Source organism: Canis lupus, chromosome 34 (assembly GCF_011100685.1).
Source record: "Canis lupus familiaris isolate Mischka breed German Shepherd chromosome 34, alternate assembly UU_Cfam_GSD_1.0, whole genome shotgun sequence".
Lineage (NCBI taxonomy): Eukaryota > Metazoa > Chordata > Mammalia > Carnivora > Canidae > Canis > Canis lupus.
In genome coordinates this window covers 41,791,981-41,809,040 of record NC_049255.1, presented here as the reverse complement: position 1 = coordinate 41,809,040, position 17,060 = coordinate 41,791,981, and positions in this window count along the sequence as shown.

Sequence of the window (17,060 nt, the reverse complement as noted above, 5' to 3'; positions counted from 1 at the left end):
GTTCCATCGGTAGCAACCCCGAGCTCGCCGAGGCAGGGGGTCCAACGGGGCTCTGCACATGGAAGCGGCTTGCAAGCGGCCGGTACCCTCAACAGAGCCCGTGACGCGGGTCCCGGCCCATCTGCAGCACCCGTGGAGGTGGAAGCACCGACCTGAGCAGGCCTCGGCCGCAGCAAGAGTGAGCTTTGTGGCCCACGGGAAGCCTGAGGTCGTGTCTCGTGTCGGGTGAAACAGGTGCAGCTCAGGAAGGACGTGCAGATGACAACAGTCCCTGGCAGTGCAGCGTGGGAGCAGGAGGCCGAGGGTCCCTCTAGCAAACCTCTTTGTTAAATCAGTAGCCGCTCCGGAGCCCCGCGGGGCGGGGGTCGTGTATTCATTCAACCACCTGCATAAGACCGTCCTTCGGGCATCAGGACGGGGAGCAGAGTCCGCAGGAGGCAGCGTCCGTGGCCCGGGGGGACCGCGTGGGGAGCGACTGGGCCCCGGCCCTGGGCTCTCGGAGGCCACCGTCGCCCTTCACGATGCCACGACCTTGCTCCCTGGGTCTGAGGCCATAACCCTCACCTCCTCCCACCTGCATCCTCGGCCTCCACATGCCAGTCAAGGGCATCACATTTGCTTGTGCCTCTTGCCCGGATACAGGTGCCCCGATACAGGTGCCGAATACAGGTGCCCGAATACAGGTGCTCAGGTACAGGTGCCCGAATACAGGTGCTGAATACAGGTGCTCAGGTACAGGTGCCCCGATACAGGTGCCGAATACAGGAGCCCGGATACAGGTGCTCGGATACAGGTGCCCGAATACAGGTGCTCCGATACAGGTACCCAAAACAGGTGCCCCAGCAAGGTGCCCCAATACAGGTGCCGAGTACAGGTGCCCGGATACAGGTACCTCAAAACAGGTGCCCCAATACAGGTGCCCGATACAGGTGCCCAGATACAGGTGCCCAGATACAGGTGCCCGGATACAGGTGCCCAGCTGGGGACGACTCTAACTTCGGACTTTGCCATCGTGACGTGGACGTCCTTTCCTGGGCCCGCAGAGCAGGGCCTGGGCTCCAGGGGCTCCCCGCGCACCTGTGCGAGGTTAGGCCACAGGCTCCGGGGTGGCGCCACCTGCTAGCTCACTCTTCCCTTCAAAGCGAGCGGCCTCAGAAATACGTGAAAGCTCTGGAAGAGCAAGATCAGGGGACAGGGTCCCCGAAGGGACCTCGGCCGTCTGCTGGGGCCCCCACCTGTTTACAGGAGGCCTTTGTCCCCTGATCCCCGTCTCTATGTGGACTGGGCGGGGAGGGGGGGCGGCTACTACTCCAGGCCACGTCTCTAACTCGGAGTCTCCCAGGTAATATGCACAAACCGCTGCTCTTCCTCGGTGCCCCGACTTGGGGAAATTGTTGGCGAAGATAATCTGTAGTTTTCTTTTCCCTTTCTTGGGATTTTCTTTGATTTTGGCATCAAGATTGTAATACTAGCTTCGTAAAATAAATTGGGAAGTGTTACCCGCCCCCCCCCCCCCGGGAGAGACTGTGTAGAAGTCAGGCTAGCTCTTCTCCAAATGATGGGGGGCCATCTGCTCTGTGGGGTTCTCTGGGGGCAGGATTTTTTGATTTTTTAGAGAGAGGGCGGGCGAGCCTGCAGGGGGAGGGAGGGAGAATTAAGCAGGTTCCACAGCGCACACAGCCGGCCTCCCAGCCCCGAGATCCTCCGGGAACCGACACCGACAGGCGGCCCCCAGGTGCCCCTTGGCGGAGTATTTAAATCACAAGCTAAGTTTCCTTAGGAGCTGCTCCAGGTACGGCTCCCAACCTGGGTGAGTTGTGGTCGTTAGCGGGTTTTTTCTTTGCATAATTGATGCATCTTGTCTAAGTTGTCAATTAATGAGTAGATGTACCTACACTTGCTCCTACTGTCTCTTAATTGTCCTTTTAATGTCTGCAGGCCCTGTGGGAGGACTCTCTGTTCTAGTCCTGAAATTAGTAATTTGTGGGGGTTTTTGTTTTTTGTTTTTTTTTTTTTGTTTGTTTGTTTGTTTGTTTTTGTAGAGCCTCTTAGTAGAGGCTTGTCATTTTATTGACCTTTTAGAAGAACCAGTTAATTATTTTATTGATTTTCCTCTGGTATTCTTCTGTTATATAAATTTCACTGATGTCCGCTTTTATCTGTTTTATTCCTTCATTTCACTTGTTTTGGGTTTATTTTGCTCTTTTTCTAAGTTCTGGAGGTGGGAGTTTAAATTATTGATTGGAGCCGTTTCTTCTTGTCTAATGGGTCCATTTAGTGCCATTACGTTTCCCTCTCCGTGGACCTTTAGCGCGTCCACACACTCTGTGATAAGTGGTATTTTTATTTTCATTTTTCAAAATATTTGTTTTTATTTCCCTCAAGATTTCCTCTTTGAACTATGGATTATTGAGAATATGTTGTTTTGCTTCTGTTATCTTTGCTAGCACGTATAGCTATTATCTCTGTTGTCTTTATGTTATTGATTTCCAGTTGATTGCATGGAAGCTGGAAAACCTACTTCCTTGAGATTGTTTTATGATTCGGCACAGGATCCATCTCAGTAGATGTTCCGTGGGGACTTGAAAGGGATGCGTGTTTCGCTGTTGTCGGGTAGCGTCCTGGAAACGGGGATTAGATCCTTTTGTTCAATGGTGTTCGGCGAAGTGTTCTTCTATTCCTTGTTGAAGATCTATTTTTTTTTTCTATTAATTCTTGAGTAAAGGGTGTTAAAATGTCTGACTATAATTATGAATTCTTGTATTTGTCCTTTCAGTTCTGTTAGTTTTTATTTCACATATTTTGCGGCTCTATTTTTGACACATAAACATTTAAGACTGCTGTGTTTTCTCAGTGGATCGACAGTTTTATCGCGTAATCTCTCTCTGTATCCGGTAATTATCTTTACTCTGAAGTCTACTCTGTCTGGTGTCAATATAGCTGTTCCTGCTTTTCTTTGATTAATGTTTGTGTGAAATACATTTTTACATTCTTTACCTACAAACGTACCTATATTGTTGTATTTCAAGTGAATTTCTTACAGACAACATAGAGTTGGGCCCTGTTACTCTATTCCAGTCTCTTTTAATTATATCTAGATGACTGGTAATTATATTGATGTTAGGACTTACGACTGCTTTTTTCCTGTGTTTTTTTTTTTTCTTTCTATTTTTTGTTTCTGTGTTCCCTTTGTTGGCTCACTCTGAATGACTTGAATATTTTTCGCAATTCCATTTTCATTATTCTATGTTGCTTTTCCAGGGTATCTCTTCTTGCAGCCTTTTTAGCGGCGATACTACTGCACTAAAGCCAGATGCAGATAAAAGTGCCGATTTCCCATCAGCCTCCGTGAACATCTGGGGGCAGGGAGGAGTGGGAGTTCTAGCTCCTTTGGTGATTTCCATTGACAGTGTGGTCAGGGTGACCTCATTACCCCTGGATGATGGCACAATTCCAGACTCCCTACGTGGGCCCGCGGACACTGGAGGGAGGAGGACCTGCCCTGCTACTGGCTGGAAGGGATGAAATCCCAGCTTCCTATATGGCCTTCTCTTCCACCAATCTGGGAAGGATGCTGGATGCCTCCTTACAGCCTCTTGAACATGAGAGTGTCGCCTCCCAACCCAGCCTTTGCTAGTGAGGACACACATGGGGCCGTAGCTTTTTCACTAGTGTTTAGCTAGAGAGGCTACTGTCGTGAAGTTCCCTGTCTTGCTAGGCTGTCCCTTCCCTGTCCTTTAGCTGGAGAAGACAGTTTTCAATAGGGCTTTAGGTTTTGTGCCCGTAGGTATTTCCACGTTGTTGGCTTCTCAAGACTGGGGCGTGTGAGTTAAAAAGGGAACCCAGGAAACTCATCACCATATTGTTCCTCAGGTCCTGAGGGTCCAGCCCTCTGTTTTCTTCTCTTTACCCTCAGAGTCTCCTTGTCTTCTTAAAGTTTTTTTCTCTTTCTTTTTCTTTAGGGGGAGGGAGGGAGGGAGGGAAGGTAGGGAGGGAGGGAGGGAGCTAGGAGGAGGGATGGCGGAGGGAGGGAGGGCAGGGGAGGGGAGGGCTCTGTCTGATGGTAGGGAGGGGATGGATTGAGGGCGTGAGTGGGAGGGGGTGGAGGGGTTGTAGGTAGGAGGGAGTGAGTGGGATAGGGAGCGGGTGGGGTCGTTAGGTATTGTTCGGGATTTCTTCTTTGCTTTCGTTCTTGGTCTTTTCTTTCTTTCTGTTCTTTCTTTCTGTTCTTTTTCTTCTCTTTCTTTCTTTCTTTCTTTCTTTCTTTCTTTCTTTCTTTCTTTCTTTTCTTTTTTTTTTTTTTTATTTTTATACATAATGCCTAGCATATCCAGTTAGGAGAAAAAGGAAAAAGTCCATCTACTCCATTTCCCAAAAGTGAAAGTTCCAATTTCTCATGTGTGTATTCGCCTTTTATAAATCTTTTTTGGTGAAGTGTCCATTCAAATCTTTTGCCATTTTTCGATTTGGTTGTTTTCCATTGTTTACTTTCTGAGAGTTCTTTATATATTCTGGATACAAGTCCTTTGTTTTATATATGCTAGCAAATATTTTATCTCCATCTGTGGTTTATCTTTTCATTCCCTGAAGAGCACCTTTTGAAGAGCAGAAACTTCGTATTTATATAGAATTTAATTTTCAGTTTGCTTTTTATGTATCATGTTTTTGGTATTGTAGTCAGGAAACCTTTGCCTAATTCAGCATCAGGATGATTTTGTCCTGCTTTCTTCTAGAGGTTTCATAGTTTTGGGTTTTATATTTGGATTTAATAACTGAGGTTAATTTTTTTAATGCTACACAAATATTCCATCACAATATATTTAGAACCCTTTTCTTTCTGTACTGATTTGCCTCTTCACTTTTGTGAAAAATCAGTTGTCCAGAAATGTATGTGTACTTACGAAGTCTCAATTCTTTACCATTTATTTTTTTTTGTCTTTCTGCCAATACTACAGAACATTTATTTCTGTAAACTTATAATAAATCTTAAAATCAGTTGTTGGTCATTCAACATTGTTCTTGTGTTTTAAAATCATTTTGACTATTATTTGTTCTTTACATTTCCAAAAAATCTTTAGAATGAGACTGTTTATAATTTTAGCTCCAGTTTGGTTTTACACATACGCACACACATGGAATAAGAAAGGGGTGGAGAGGAGAGGGCAGAAAGGAGAAAGGAAAATTTAATTTTATTTACCAGTAGTATAATTTTATTTTTCTGTTCATTCTTATAACTTGCATCATATTCTTCACTTCTGTGTTTATCTTCCTTCTCATAGATGTTAAGTCCTTTAGTTGTTCTTTTAATGGCAGTCTTTTCAATAAAATCTTCTAGTTTTTGAATGTCATAAAATATTTTTACTCATTCTCAAAATATATTTTTTTCCTGGCATAGAATTTGAGGTTGGTGGCTAATTTTAATTAGCATTATGAAGACATTTTCCACTGTCTTCTGGAGACTCTCATGACAGCTATAAAGTCTGTACTTAATCAGTGTATCCTAAGCCATCAGGGGCCAGAACCACACAGAAATTTGAATAGGGAAAGTTTAATATAAAGAATCATCAACTGTGATGGGATTGGAATATCAAGGAATTTGATAATGAGAAAGAAAGTAGAATATAAACAATATAAGAATAACAAATATGAAGAATGTCTAATGTCAGATTGAGATTCAGACCGTGTTGAACTGTACACATTCATGACTCACTGGATCACAGTTTTGGGGGCACCACAATGGTGGACATTTCTGGAAATCTGCCTTGTAGGGTGCTGAGGAAAGCTCTTTGTGGGGAGTCACGTCATTAGAGGCTCCCTGCAGTGAAGACATCTGGGTAGTGGAGATTGAATATTGCCAAAGAGAGGTCTGGCCTTTGCCCTGGGCTCCTGGGATATATTGTTTATGAGACCTTGGAATACTCTGCCTCCTAAAAGTATCTTTGTTTGACATATTGGATAGTCTAATGTGGTTAGATTTACGGTAGGGGCTTTGGGCCATGTCATATCAGCCAACCTCCAGAGGGGATGGAAACCAAGGTAAGCCCCACAGGTGGCCAATGATGTCTACGTGACCCAAGACATCTGCACACCAAAGGCTGGGTGAACTTCCCTGGTTGGCAACACTCACAGAATATTGTTACACACACTGATCATGGCTTCACTGCGAAAGGACAACTGAAAGCTCTGTGTTGGGAACCCTCCTGGACTCTGCCCCATGGATTTCTTCCCTTGGCTGGCTGTAATCTATATCCTTTTATTGTAATAAGCTATAAATGTGAGTGCAACAACATTCAGTGAGTTCCAGAGGTACCTTTAGTGAATTATCACACCTAAAAGTGGTCGTAGAGAGCCTCAAACTTGCAGTTGGTTTCAGAAGTGAGGATGGTGTTGTGAATTATTCTCTAATTTTACACCATCCAAGAGAGGTGCCAAGGGAAGGTGTGGGGTGCTGGGTGCTGCTGGCAACTGAGCACTGCAGAAGGTGGGTCCTGAGGAAGGCATCTGAGGTACAGGAGGGCGGCACCGGAGAAGCTCCCTGCACCGTGCTGCAGAAGCTGGGGTTTGGGGAAGCTGCAGCTGTCGCCAGGTTCTGGAGAAGCCATCTGTGCTGTGGGAGCTAGACATATATCGTAGGAGCCTGATAAAAAAAGCAGGCTGAACCAAGAAGCAAAACCTCTATTTCCCATGTCACTTCAATGCCCTTTACTGGCAAAGTTTAGCCTCAAATCAGCTGGCAAGAGAAAATATTCAAATCTCTGTTTCTTTATAGCAGGTAATAAAGTATGAATTTGGAGCCAAGACACCATAAATATATATCTGGCATAATTAGATTTTAATTTCTGTTTACATTCTCTATGTTCTTTATGTTTTAAGATTTTTCTTGAAATCCTATAGCTTTGGTGTAATATATCTATGTTCTTTCCTTCCTTCTGGCCGGCTCTCCTTCCATCCTTCATTTATTTTATTGTTCAATCTTGCTTGGTATATGATAAACCAATTCAATTTGAGAATACATGTTATTATTTATCTCAAAAAATAATAGATATCCTTTTGCTTCAATGCCATTCTTTTTATTCTTTTCTTCTGGGATTGCTACTAGAAGGATTTTAAACTTCTCTTTCCATCTTCACTGTCTTTTAAGTTTTCCTTTATTTTTAAAGTTTCTTCTGTGTCTTTGTGATGCATCTCTAAAGACCTTTTCAGTGCTTTATTTGAAGGACAAATCTTCTCTTCATATGTGCTATTCTACTATATATGGTCTACTGAGGTTTTTATGGCTATTTCTCACTGGCCTATATATATTTAATTCTTTTAAACCACTTTGTTCATAGATCCAATATTGCATTCTTGAATGTCTTACTAATTAAGGATTTAAAAATACATGTGCCATCTCTGTTTCATTGATGTAAGTTCTTCAGATTATTGCTGTAGGGTATTTTCATAATGTTTGTCTTTCTTATGAACTTTAGAATTTTTGTTTTAAGGCTGAGTTTTGAAGGAATTTTTTTCTCCAGGAGTGAATCTTTCTTTAGGGTAGTTACCTATTAGCTTCAATCTTGACCCACAGGATGCCATTATCCGAATAAGCTCTTATGCTTAAAGTTTGGTTTGGAGCTCCAACTGCATGTGCAGAATAGTGGCCTTCAAACCTTTTTTTTTTCCATTAGAAAATGCATTTATTCAAGTGCATATGAGAAATTTCAATAATCGAATATCTGAACTTTTCTTTATGAAAAAGATGAGATTAATTTTTTTTTCCTTCTTGACCTTTCCAGGTTATCCACAGCAAATTCAGAGGCACTTGCTCCCAAGTACCACAGTTCTAAGAAATAAAACTTATGAATTACTAGCTAAAGAATTTGGAGTACCTTGTAAAAAAAATGGCTTACTAAATATATATGCGTGTTTAGTGTGTCAACATGACTGAAACATTCTGAAATCCCTGGATGACAGGCATCACACTGAAATATGTGCAGAGAATTTTTAGGGAATTATATCAAGACAAGCAATTTTTCAGATGTAAAGCGTGCTACTTAAAATGAAATGTTGAAGGGATAGATGTGGCCAGATATTGAGTTTACAGAAAATATTAATGAAATCTCATTTCTCAGCACTACATATTAAAGAAGGGAGGGCATGCAGAAAACTTATATTGCCAAAATTGTAACTCAAATATTTAGCATACATTAAGCTTTCACCAAATCTATTTTATCGATATGTTTTAACATTGCTGCTTTCTGTGAACATCTTATAAACAGCTGTGCAGTGTGTTAATTATACACGTTGATGATAGCTGTGTGCTGTTGGATAGTCATGTGACAAGGTGAGGAGGTAGATGCTTCTTTCTGGTAATGAGGGAAGGTTGGGCTCAGTGTGAGGATTCTCACATAATGAAAAGAGAAACATATACTCATTGAGAATGAGATCCCTTACTAGTGAATTAAGTTCAAATGGCAAGTTGAAAAAAAAAAGCAGAATTCATATCTTAGCTCCATAATTTTTTAGTTCAAGTGACTATTTCTTGTGAGGATCAGCTTAATAGCTTCCTGACTGTCCTCTCTGCTGTGATATGTATCTTTCCCTGATCACCTCTTCCAAGAAAAATCACTATACTGAATTTAATATTCCTGACTACAATTTTATGCATTTCCTAAGAATTTTACTATAGCTTTATGCACACACATACAATACATAGTTTTGTTCTGTTTTAAAATTTGATATAAATGCAGCTGGTTTTTGCTTAACATTATGCTTGTGAGATATATCTATGTAGATCTATAAAAGTTTACCTGTCTTAATTTTTATTTTTCACCACCATATAATGTCCTTTTTTATGAAGTTAATCATAAAATCATAATCATTCCCTTCAAGGACTTTTTTCTATTATCAATAGTGCTGCAAAAATTGTTATGCATATGCCTTTGTGCAATAATTTGTCTAGATGTATCTATAAGTGAAATTGCTGAGGAGTAGCATATTTGTATTTAATTTATCTGATACTGCAAAATTGCTATCTAAACAAGTAAATTTACCAATTTACCTATCACAGCAATATAGGAGTTCCATTACTGTTCATCCTTACTAAAATGTATTATTGTCAAGTATTTTAGTATCTGTTAATTTGATGGGGTAAGATGTTATCTCACTGGTTTAACTCGAATCTCACTAATTATTAATAGAAAATATATATTTATATATTAAATATATTATATATTTATGTTTATTGATCACTTTGGTTATCTCTTTTGTATCTATTCATATCTTTTCATTTTAACTGTTTTTCTTTTACTCACCGATTTTTAGGAATAGTTTTAATTTTCTTCTCTTCTGAGTTTTGTTTTGTGTATTTTATAATATTTCTTGATGCAAAACCACTCCAATGTAAGTATTTGTTTACCCATTTTTTCTTAATTTATTTCATTATTAGTGCTTTCTTTGTCTTGTTTTAAAACAAAGCATGTTTTTATTTGAAAGCTACAATGTTTCCATCCCTTTTCATATGCTTTTAATCTATCTCTTATTAACATGTGTGTATATGTGTGTGTGATTGAGGAATTCAAATATATATTTTTTCCATTATGGCATTCCATAAGAAGTTTTTTGAAAGAGTGAGTAAATCTTATCATTACATTCTTATTAAATTATTTGTAAATTATTAAATTACTTGTAAATACATCATCCTGGCTCTACTAGTAGGAAAATTACTCTTCTCTTGTATTATCATAATTTTAGTATATTTGATGATGATGCAGCAAGCAATATTTAGAAATGAAGTAAAATCCAAATGTATTTGGTGTGGGTGATAATTTTTAAAATCATGTTGCTAAATGGATGAGTAATATTTCAGTGAGAAAAATTCCACTTTTGGGGTACCTGAGTGGTTCAGCGGTTGAGCATCTGCCTTTGGCTCAGAGTGTGATCCCAGGGGTCCTGGGATCTAGTCCCACGTCAGGCTCCCCCCAGGAAACCTGCTTCTCCCTCTGCTTGTGTCTCTGCCTCTCTCTGTGTGTCTCTCATGAATGAATAAGATCTTTAAAAGAAAAGAAAAGAAAAATTCCACTTTCACCCCAAATATTTTCTGTAATCAGAGTTAATATAACTTAACGTGAAATGTAGAAACCTTATGATTAGGTCATTTTTCTCCCTACCCTACCCTCCTGAAGTCTTTTGTAAATTTTCATAAACAGTCAGATGCATTTTAAAGAAATTAAAATAAGGAAATAGCCTGTCATTCACTAAGATATTTACCTTTTCTGGTGCTCTTCACTTGTCCCTGAAGATCTGAAATTGTCCCCAGCTTCATATACTTTCAGCCTGAAGAACTTCAAATTTTCTTTTAGTGTAGATCTACAAGTGACTAATACTCTTTGTTTTCCTTTATGTAAAATGTATTTCTTTTATTCTTGATAGATATTTTTCCTGGATAGAGAATTCCAGATTGATTTTTTCTTTTTTGTTGTTGTTGTTTGTTTGTTTGTTTGTTTTTGTTTTGTTTTGTTTTGTTTTGTTTTATTTTTTGTTTTTTGCTGTGGTAAGTTAAAATAATGGTCACTGTCTTTGTCCTCTACAGTTTCTGATGCAAATTCTCTGTTACTTTATCGGTTATTCCTTGTTTTTTTTTTTTTTTTGTTTTTTTTAAGATCGGTTATTCCTTGTATGTAGTATGTATGTACATATGTTATATAAGTATGTTTTCCTGCCCTCAAGATTTCTCCCCTTGCTTTTTGTTTGCCACCAGTATGATATACTTGGCAGAGTATGTGTTGGGGAGTTTTTGTATTCTTTCTGCTTGGGATTTGCCAAGCTTCTTGAATCTGGCTTTCATCAAATTTGTAAACTTTTCGGCCAATATTTCTTCAGATTTGTTTCTATCCTGCTCACTCTTTTTTTCTTCCTGAACTACAATTATACATATGTTAGATATTTTGATCTATTGCAGGTCTCTGTTTATTTGTTAATTTTTATTTTTAATCTATTTTATTTCTTTTCAGATTGGATGATTGCTGTTGATCTCACTTCAAATCCACCGGATTTTTTCTCTGTCATCTCCATTCTATTATTAAGTGAATTATATTTGAATTTCTTTTATTTTTTAAAGATTTTATTTATTTATTCATGAGACACACACACACACACACACACAGAGGCAGAGACACAGGCAGAGGGAGAAGCAGACTCCATGCAGAGAACCTGACGTGGGACTCAATCCTGGGTCTCCAGTATCATGCCCTGGGCTGAAGGCGGAGCTAAACCGCTGAACCACCCGGGCTGCCCTGAATTTCTAATATTATTATATCTTTGCTTCTAAAATTTCCATTTGATTGTTTCTTTGTGTATTTTATTTCTCTGCTAATATTTTCTACTGTCTTTTTTATTACAGGTATATTTTTTTCATATCACTGAATATATATTTATATCACCTGCTTTAAAGTCATTGTCCGAGAATTCCAACTTTTTATCTCCATGTTGGACTCTGTTGATTGTCTTTTCCCTTGAAAATGACTCAAGCTTTCTTGGTTATCTCTATGTGTCATAATTTAGTTGCACATTAAACATTATAAATGTAATTCTGTGTAGTTCTAGATTCTACTGTATTCCTTAGAGGGGTATTAATGTATTTGGTTTTGAAGGCAATTAACTTGGTAGATTCAAACTGCAAACTCTGGCTCACTTGTGGTAGGTGACATCTACCGATGGTCTGTCTGCTATTAGCTTTCCCTATTCGTGCCTAGTTCAGGGATTTGCCAAAGACTTGGGGCAGACTTTATACGCACAATTTAGAGATTCCCCTTTTCTGAATCTCTCTTTTCCATGATCCCATCCCTCTCTCTATCACCTCTGTTTGTTGGAGCCATTCCCTGGTGGTTCTTCCGTTTCCTGGTTTCACATAAAGATGGTGGTCTTTCTATCAGAACATTCGAATTTTAGCCACTCCTCACGCAGCCAAGTCCATAGGAACAGAAAACATATGTAGTACTCTTCCCTCTTTCCTTTGCAGAATCTGCCTGCCTTATCTCCTTTTCAAAGCCCTCAACATGTTTGTGGTATTTTGTTCTCGGTTTATTGGCAGAAGGAATGTTTGAAGCTGTTTGGAGCTTATTCAGCCATTTGACAACTTTTTTCTATAGAATAAATGGAGTATTAGTATGGGATGGAATTTTTTTCTGAAGAAATAGAAATTATTAATTTTTATGAATTATTCTTTCCAGATGTAGTCATCTTAGGAATTTTATTCTGGCAAATGCTGAATTTTTCAGCACATCTTTAGAACTTCTTTTGGAATTGCCTTAAGAGTCTGGGATATATTTTTCAATTTATTACAAATTGGCATTTATTAAAATACTGAGTGTCATCCACCTCAAGAAAAAATTGATATTTTTTGTATAGGGAAAGGATTATTTGAGACTAAAAAAAAAGATGATTGTTATTGACTGAATTGTTTCCCCCCAAAACTCATGTTGCAGTCCTAATTCCCAATATATATATATTTCAAGGTAGGACTTTTAAGGAGGTAAATGAGGTCATAAGGTGAAGTCCTAATCCAATAGAACTAGTGCCCGTATATGAGGAGCAAGAGATACCAGAGCCCTCTCTCTTTGTTTCCCGTACACACACAGAGGAAAGGCCGTGTGAGGACACAGGGAGAATGGGGCCATCTTCAAGCTAAGACAGAGGACTCACCAGAAAACCACCTTGCTGGAACCTTGATCTTGGATACCCAGCCCCCAGAACTGGGACAAAATAAATCTGTGGCTTAAGCTACCCAGTCTATGGTATTTTGTTATGGAATCCCATGCACATTAATAAAATAACCTGCTTATATCATGTTTTGTGGGCAAAAGTACTATAAGTATATAATGCAATGAAAGAAAAAAGAAACTTGGGAAAGGAAAGAAAAACATTGAAAAGGAGGTTATACAATAGCACTACGTTTAACGTTAGCAGAGTCTCCTAAGGCTGCAACATTTAAGAGGAACAATCTCCATGATGAACATCTGGGCTTTGGAAGAAGAAGCAGTTTCATGTCATGATTTTAACAATACACCTAAATGTGCACTTGCACATTATTTATCCTTTTAGTGACATTTTGTTAGACTACTCTAAAATGGCACATTTCAAATTTGGTTTTGACTGTAGGACAGCCAAAAAATGTGATTTGTAGCCTGCCGATTTCAGTTCTCAGCATGCTTTCAACACGTATGGGTTTTTATTTTAAGCAGATATTTATTACCATGTTTAGGAACCCTTTGACCCCAGGTTGAAAAGATATTATTTATTTGGCTTAAATCTGCAGAACTGTCATGAATCCACAAGAGGAGTTACTTATAGAGCTTAGGAGAGATAAGAAAATAATCACTCATTACTCTTCCATCCAGCAGCTGTGACCCCAGCCGTGAGTGTTTGTATGTGTGCGTGTGTGTTTGAATTTGCTAAAGGAATGGGACGGTAAATCACCAACAATAACAGGAGGATCAATACTCTCTCTTGCCTCTTTTGTGAGATCTGGAGCATGGCCTGAATCTGTTAGACAGAATTAAATGGCTCAGGGTGTCAGGGAGGATGCCAACAAATAGACCTGCCATGCTGTCCATTAACAAAGCCCCCAGTGACCGCTGTCACTATTGTAACCACTTTAAAAAGGGGATGTTTGGGACCTGCCAGTTTTAAATGAAAGGTAGCCTGGTTATTCACTGCAGAAATTACGTGCATTTCTAACCAATAACATGTACACCGATTCAGGGATAACACTGAATAAACTCTGTGGAAAGGAGGAATCATTGTGCGTTACCATGATGGGAGAAATGACATTTGATCAAAAAACAGATAGAGGAGGTTACTGTGAACCTCAGGAACACAGCTCGTGGCTTGCGTGAAAGTTTCCATCACGCGCACAGTCTTTCCTTTGCAAAGGCTAATGCCTTAGGCTTTCTGGGCTCTTTTGTCTTTGTACGACAACAACAGCACATCATGCATCTGGCCAATTGTGCGGCGGGATACCACAGGGAGAGTTTCCATCCCAGCACCAGCTGGTGATGATTTTATGGCTACCAGCATGAGGATTGATGGCTTTCATAAATTCACATCCAGCTAGTGTACCCACAGATGCCATTCTTATTCTTATCTTGAAACTTTACTAAATTTTAGCCTGAGAAATATCCTGCAGCAGTGAATTCTGAAAGCTGATTATGCACCACATAAAAAGTCTTTTTATCCATTTTCAATCTGCTGCCTTTTGAATTCCATCCAGCTTCTGTTCTTTCTCAAATTAAGGTGAATGGGAGTATGGTATATAATTAGGCTGTGTTATACTATTCACTACTTCATTCACCTTAATCTTATTATCTCTGCAGACATTCTAGGTCAATTCCAGAAACATCGGAACAGAAGATGTGGTTAATTTTAAATGAACTGAATATAGCTATTAATACGTTTGATTGAGATAAACTCTAAATTGAAAGAAATCGTCATAGGAACTTTATTTTGTTATTAACATTGACAGGAGGGAAGGAGGCATTTTTACAGGCACAGTGCAAGGCCAAAGTCTCTCTTTTGAATCTGTGAAAAGCTGTAAAGACATGGGGAAATATCTAGAGATTCTCTATTCACTTTGAATAATAGATAGTAAATTTTCATTTGTGCGATTGTGAGCTTTCCAAAGGATGCACCCATAGCAGACCTTTGTAATATATCAAAAATATGTAGTCAGCAAATTCTAATAATTGGCATTTCTAGTGTAGAATGTTAGCAAGGAACCGAATGGCAGTATGTTAGTGAACAGTAATCTGAAAAATACAATAAGTGCTTATACGTTCCTATAACGAACCGGGATATAAATTGTTCTGCTGAAACACGAAAGGGACATTTTGTAGATAATAAACACTATATTCACTACAAATATTAAGTATATACAATCTGCAGTTTAACGTCATTCTTCTTGCATGTGTCACAGACCGCACGCCGGTGGCTAAGCCACACTGCACATCTGAAGTCCCAGTGCCCTGATTTTCCTCACTGGTTTGCTCTTTGGTGAGGCAAGTTCTGGAGACCCTTAACCTCACTCATATTCTCTCCTTTTCTCTCTGCCCCTCTCTCCTCTTCTTGTCCCTTTCAAATTCCCTGGTGTCAGCTGCATAAAAGATTTTAGGAATCCATGCTCCATCTTTACCTTTCTCTTGGTAGGTTTACTGATTTATGTGCTTTCCCATGAGGACTCTGAACTGGCCAGATCCTCAGATGGGTTTGTATTCTAGTTTAGGGCACACGGGAAGCTTCCCGGCTCCGGAGCTCAATGTCCCCTTGCCCGCAGTCATGTGATTTTCGTTCTTCCTTGTTTCTGACTTTCTACTTGAGTACTTGCTGCCTGTCCTGTTTTATCCATCTTCCCTCCCCCTCCCTTCCTTCCTTCCTTCCTTCCTTCCTTCCTTCCTTCCTTCCTTCCTTCCTTCCTTCCTTCCTTCCTTCCTCCCTCCTTCCCTCCCTCCCTTCCTCCTTCCTTCCATGGCCTGTACCTGCCAGTTTTCTGATTTCCCTAAATCCTGAGTGTCCTAACTCTTATATTACTAGCAATATACACGTGGGTCTCTGATCCCCGTCTAATTTCCAATGCACTGTCTCACCTAGACTCCAACTCCCCCTACCAAGCCTCATTACTTTAGCTCACAACTGAAACTGTCTTTGTTTCTCTAAGAACTATATTTATTTTCTACTTTTCTTTTTAATTATTAAATATACATGGTTCTTGTGAATTATTTGCAAATTACCCACAAAGTAATCCTGTTACTTTAACAGTATCATCCTGTTATGTCTATAAATAAAACTCCCATGAGTATTCTTCTGTATAAATGTTTGTCTGCATTTCACACACTTTCCTTGGACTAAATTAATCAAACTGTAATTATTGTGTTAAAGTATACAAATATTAGAGGCTTTTGAAACATACAAGTATATTATATAGTACAAATGGAGCAGAACTGGCATTGGAGAGCTATTCTCATTCGGTGAACAGAGTGTTTGTGTAGTCAGGGAACGGGTACGTGGAGTCCATGGCCTTCTTTCTATGATGCCATGGTGTGGGGGGGGCAACACTGTGCAGGTCCTGATTCAGACGTAACCTCGGGATAATATATGCATTTTGCTCTTTGGTGACGTGTGTCGCGTTAATGTGATATATCTCCTTTGTTCTACGACTGATGGAGAATTTTCTCTCCTATATCTCATTTTTATCTATAATATTTAGTCATATCATACAATCTTGAGTTTTCAATATTTTCTTCATTGTCATCTCAGTGGACCTGTTAAATTATTGCATTTCCATCATTCCCACTCCTATATCTGTGCCTGGGTCATCTTCCACACACTAGTTGTCTTTGGGTCTGTTGTTTCCAATGAGAAGCCAGTGTTGACTGAATTTTTGTTTTTCTTATTCAATGTCATTTTCCTCTGGTTACTTTGAAAATTTTATCTTTGAACTTTGGTAGTTTTACTGGTGTCCTTGAGGGCATTTGTTGGTATTCACTCTACCTGGAGTTTGCTGAAAAATTTATAAATTTGTCTCTTACCAAATTAAAGAAAGTTTTGACTCTTCTATGTCTTCAAATACTTTTTCAGAAAGCCCCTGTAGGACTCGATTAACATGTATTCTGTATCTTTTAGTATTGCCCCACAGGTTTCTGGAGCATTATTATTATTTTTTCTCTTGTACTCCTTCAGATTGGATAATTTCTATGGGTGTATTCTTGAATTCACCGATTCCTTCTTTAGAAATTTTCATTTTACTTAATTAAGCATATCCACAGAATTTTTTATATTAGATACTGCATCTTTTTATTTCTAGAATTCCATTGGTTTTTGTGATACTGTGATTAAATATATGTTAAATATATATAAATATATAAAATAATAGGTAATATATGTTATAACACGTAATGCATATATTATATATTTATTTAATATAACATATATGTATTTGGTTTTTGTCCCCATTTCTGGCACAGAGCTCCTAAAACCTTTGGCATTTCCTAAGTGATAGGAATGATAATGGTGTCCTAATATCCATAACA